Below are 6,390 nucleotides of genomic sequence, written 5' to 3' on the forward strand. Positions count from 1 at the left end.
TTAAAAAAAAATGAGCTTTCAAATGGGCAGCACGCCGGCTTATAAAAGGCTTATTTTTGGTAAAAAAATTCTAATCCTAATTCGGCAACATTTCGTTTTGGAAACGATTTTTTTTCTTCAAAAGAAGTAAGTTCAAAGGTTCGGGATTGAAAAAACGATTTGGAATTTTCGAACAAAGGCTAGAAAGGACTCAAAATTTTCAAAAAAAGGACCAAAGGGCTGAAAAAAAAGAAATTTTTTTAAAAAAACGTGACAATTTAAAAAAAAAACATAAATGAGTTTTCGACGCGGGATTCACATAGCACTTAGTCATTCGCATACTAGGGAAGCAATTCATGTGCCTAGACTCTTCTAAGTCTTGGTCGGTCTTCTAAAGGGCCTATGTCAATGATCCCACGTTGTTAGGGAAATGCAAATCCACCATAAGCACTGTGCAAAATGGCAAATAAACATTTGCTAACCTCGGTGGAACCACCTTGATATTCAAACCAGACATATTGGACGTCATTTTCTTATCCTGAGATCGATCCAAGAGAGAAAATAGTCCAAATCTTAAAGTCTCATTAGGGTTTATGCATGATAAATATAAAGAAATATGATAGATAAACCTAATAGCCATTGTTTTCCTTTTCGAGTTTCACTATCCCAGCGGAGTCCCCAAATTGTGGACAAGGGAAATTTATCCACACGATGTTTCTTTTCAAAAAAAAAAAAAAATATTTTCTTGAAGAGTTGTCACTAAATTTTTAGGTAAATTTAGAAAACCGATTTAGAGATTCGAGTTCGTGTGAGAGACTGAGAGTACGTGTTAGGAAGTTCATTTCTTAAAACACCCAACCCCACCCGTTACAATAACAGCTTCTACTAATGGACTACGATGACTATTTGGCTATGCATCATATGAAATGCAATCATCGATTTAAACCCTAAACATGTGAATTTCATTCTAGTCGATTTAATGCAGATAACTCCGTCGAAGTGATTTAACATGTCATCAAGTTCATTTATATCATCAAAATAAACAAACAAAAGGAAGGGATAAGACTATAAGAGAAATTCTTACTTTTAGCATAAGATAGAAGAACAAACGTTAGCAAACGATTACAAGTTATTATACAACAAACAATTGCAATCACCGTAAACGAACAAGCAATGCTATCACGCAAACCAAGGCAACCAATCAACCCTTTGGCCGAGACATGTCACAAGGCCGTAGTGGCCACGAGTATACACGAATCACAAGACAAACAGTTAAACATACTCAAGTGACTAATTATTTCATAACCAATCGATTTAATGCAAACTCATACGATTAAAATTAAACCAAATCAATACAATTCGTGCATAATTAGTTAAATTTAAAACAAAAAATTATGATGGTAATAAATTAAAGATATACGACATATGACAAGATTAAATAAACAAATTTCATTGTAAAAACAATCTAAACATGCTAAATTGTCATAAAACTCAAATAAATTAAATCATATGATAAATAACATGACATATCAAATTAAAGACTTCATCTTTGCACTATTAATAAGTAAAAAAATCATATCTGAACAAAGATAAATATAAATCGCATCATTAACGAATTAATAAACCAAATTTCATGCTTAATTAAAAGTTATCGTAAAACATGTGAATAAATGCAAATAAAACGGTTCTAATTACTAAAAGAAAATAAATCCACACAAATAAGGGTCATCCATCGACCAACAACATCAACTAACAGTCCCGTCCTCCTCCATAATCGTCAATAATAAACAACTATCGTAAAACAACATGCTAAACGATAATTAACAAAATATGATAAAAACAAACGAGAAAAACGAATGAGAAAAGGGAGAAAGATGGGTATTATTGCACCCTCAACCTACATGTAAATTGTTGACACCATCTTGGGTCTTAGTTGATCATAGATTAATCTCGAGGGGCAATCGTCGTGGTATCGGTTTATAAAACTCGTCGTCAAAAGCTACCAACAAAAACAATATTTATAACTTCACAAACTACTCTTAGTAAAGAGGTAAGTAAAGGTCGGATCCCAAGGGACGGGTATTGATTTAGGATTTTAATTGCAAGTAGTATATGTCTTAGAGTGTCACAAATTATAGGTTGAGATGAGATGTAATCTAAACTAATTAACAAGATGAATGAAAACAAAGTAAGCAAATAAAGGGGTTTGTAAACAATTGATTAAAGGCACTAGGGTGTCATAGGTTCATAGGGGATTCATGAAAATAGATCATACAAACATGTTCTCAAATAGAAGCAAGCACTTATTATTGCGAGGGATCGAGTTAGTGTATATCTTACAATTCCTAGGAAGATTTAGGTCCCGGAGCCGAGTCGATCAAGACTTTACAACACCTAAAAGTCGACTTAGTCTCTTCCTATCCAACTCTATGCATGGTCTAGTAAGGCTCAAGTTGGTTTATGTCTTACAAGCCTCATTGAAAAGATAAGAGATAGCTAAAAAATGTAAGGATTCATAGGCTCGCATTTCATCAAACATAACATGTGCATAGGTTGAAATCACAACAAGCAAGCAATTAATTAATTATGAAAACATATTAGATTAAGCATAGATCAATTCTCATGATTGTTTCCCCTAATTCCCCATTAACCCTAGCTAAAGGACTACTCACTCATGATCAAGTCTAGCATGCTAATAAGGTTGTCAATCATACTAACAAAGCAAAACATGATGAATAAATGATGTGATTAACAATAATTAAACAAAGGTAAAAAGAGATTATACATATTGAGATGATCCAAACAATAAAACAAAGAATAATAGAAGTAATCTTGATGATTGATGGAAGGTTGTCAATCCTCCAATAAACCCCAATAATCTTCTAATTACCCAACTAAACTAAGAACAATTGAGAGAATTAAGGAAAGATTAAGATGTGATTAATATTGAAATGTGTATTACAACTTTGATTAAGACTAATTATGGAAATGATTATGATATGATTAAGATCACATGATTATCTAGGTAGTACAATAGGGTAATTATACTAAAATTAAGTACAAGGATTAGGGTTACTAAGGGCTTAAATGACTATTAAGAACCTAAGAAAAACTTAGTAATTTTGCTCCTCAAGAGGGACATGCGCGGATCATGCTGCAAGTCCCTTCAGAATCCGCTCGTCCTCTCCTGAACCACGGCTGGTCCTGTAAGAAGATCCGCTCGGATTGTCAAGGAGACGCTCTGATTCTGCCTCAGGACGCTCGTCTTGAGCTCAAGATGCTAGGATCGTGGCACAGGGTTCACCTCTTGTTTGGCTCCTTAACAATCCGCGGGGATCGTGTTGGGGATGCAAGGATCTTTTCATCATTGCCGATTTCACTTTATTTATTTTCTTAGGCCTCTAGTGTCGGTCTCCTCTGTGACACCCCCATACTCCAAGTGCCTTACCAGGACCACTCAGGTATAAGAACGTCACCATCTCGGTTACCCGAGGCAATGATAATCATAAGACAATAAAGAAACGTACTTTAAAAGTAAATATAGTTTAAGTGATTACATGTCTCAAACCAAAACTATTAAATGAAATACAATCCAAAACCAAAACTGTCTACTAGCAAAACTGAACAACTACAGACATCTTCTGACACAACGGAAGACTCTTCTAATGCCAAGTGATGACTCATCCCAGCTAGCCCAAAAGCATCGTATCAAACCTGCTCAACAACTGCTCACCATCCCCGAATGGATCACCACAGTTTTACAAAACAAACAACGGGGTCAGTACTAATTACACAATACAAATCACAATAAAACAAATGCCAAACAGCACAATTGTCACATCCAACCTCAGTCTCCATAATCGATTTCCACACAACTGACTACACACTAAAGTGTGTACTCCTGCCAGAGTACCCATCACAACAGATACTCCACACCGCCAGTGGGGGACCGCAGCCGTTCCCACCTAAGCCCCGCTCATCTCCATCGAGCGATAAACCCATGTTCATTAATGTGCACATTCCCTCTTGTGGCGGATTCCACAGAAGGCGAATCAAGGGCGTGAAGCCACTCCCGCAAGTGACTACACTCAGCCAGGGACGTACCCCGAAGATCACAGACAGATATACAGTAATCGCAACACAAAACCAACACCCGTTTGAATCAATCAATAATACGAAATCACAACCGTCTGAATCAATCAACAATCACTAACTACAGCACAATCACCACACATTATGTAATTAATACTGAGTAGGGAAACCCTACCTGGAATGAAATCACGGAATCAGACGATCTAGCAGCTGTCTCAAAATATCTCTTCTACGAACCCTCCTCCTATATACACATTCATACAATTACTACTACAACAATACAAATCATAAAAACCCCCAATTCCCCAAATTAAGGTTTAACCAACATTAACCAATTGCTATAAAAATGATACGTAGAACTTACCTTTGATGCAAGGATCTTAAGGGTCTAAATAACGATGAAATCCGACACCTCTGGCTCCGGGATTTGCTAATGATGCGATGACAAACAAACTACGTAACTCCTTTTCTCCTCACTTAGGTTTTAGAATAGATAAAAGAAACCAAGAAAAGTGACGGACAACCTTTTATACTTATCTCGTATCATTAACAAAACCTGTCAAACTCAGCCCGTAAAACTCACTTACTCGATCGAGTAAGTCACTTACTCGATCGAGTGCCAAGCTTCCTCGGTCGAGTACCCATCAGACAGACTACTGTTTTGCGTAAAAACATACTTACTCGACAAAGTAAGCCCCACTCGATAGAGTACCCTAAGACACATAAAACTGTAGTATTACAGTCTTCCCTCCTAAAAAGGAACTTCGTGCCCGAAGTTCAACCCATACATAAAAACAAACATACCAACTCAATTAAGACATAACAACGCAACTACGAACTCAAAGCAAAACCCCAACCTATAAAACATGAACTCTTAACACCAACTCCACCAACTATGCCTACCTCCACAACACAGCTCACGATATCGTATCAACTACATCATAGTCTCTCTCGACACCAACTCTAAACACTACCAACCACTATCCACAGACGCTGCTAGCTCCGTAACATATTATCCACTAGAAAATGCGATATCAAAACACTCATAACATCAAACGGAATGTTACATTCTACCACCCTTAAAAGGAACTTCGTCCTCGAAGTTTACTCACACTTATAAACATTATCATCCAACTGCCAAACTATGGAACTCATAATCATCATCATCCAACTGTCAACACTATCGAAATATTCTCCCATTCCTAAATATCGAACTACTACAAGCACGGCCATGACCTTTTTAACAATATCAACCACAATACAAATCCATCCTTTATGCTACACTAACACTCTACTTCCAAACAACTTAAACGACAACAAGGTAAACAAAAACAACTTCATACTCATAAAACCAGTATTCCTAATCACATGTTACTATCTTCAAAAGCCATGCAACAACATTCATCATGCACATAGATTATTTAACTTGTCAATCATGATCTACCCACATGCTTTTATTCTATAACTTTACGTACAACAAAACATACTCATATATTACAAATCCTATTTCCATGTTACTAATGTAACAATATTACAAATCCACTTCGTCACCTAAACATATTCATAATCACAAAATTCATATTCTCATGCAATTGACATCCCATATTTTCCAATCTATTCTTCCCATTTCAACCACATTCTTCATCTAACAAGTGCATATGGCACAACAGTAGACAAGTATATGAACTTATTATTTAAGTTTACGCAAACAAAACTATTTAAAATTATATCACATCCCCTAATCACATGTTACTAGTATGAACACATTATAAATCATTCATCCTGCAACATCATTTTTCATCATTCTTATATACTTTTCCAGCAATTCCAAACAACATTACAAACCAACTATCATACAACATGCCTATTCACAACACTTTATCATTTACCACATTCCTCATTCCACCACAATCATTTTGCAACATTTCTATACAACACATCATTCAACATACAAAATAGAATATTAGCAAATACATAGCGATCCCATGACACCCCCTAGTGACCGGTTCAAAATTGTAGGGCGAGTTCGCGACTTTAGGACGTCTCCCAAGTCTTTGCATTAGCTCCTACAACTTCTACCCCGCGTTCATTTTAATTGACTCCCTATGTTCATTAGGTTCATTGGTTACAGGTATCAGGATCGTCCCTCTGATACCACTTTGTGACACCCTCATACTCCAAGTGCCTTAACAGGACCACTCAGGTATAAGAACGTCACCATCTCGGTTACCTGAGGCAATGACAATCATAAGACAATAAAGAAACGTACTTTAAAAGTAAATATAGTTAAAGTGATTACATGTCTCAAACCAAAACTGT

The sequence above is a fragment of the Silene latifolia genome, chromosome 11 (genome assembly GCF_048544455.1).
Source record: "Silene latifolia isolate original U9 population chromosome 11, ASM4854445v1, whole genome shotgun sequence".
In the NCBI taxonomy this organism is placed as follows: Eukaryota; Viridiplantae; Streptophyta; class Magnoliopsida; order Caryophyllales; family Caryophyllaceae; genus Silene; species Silene latifolia.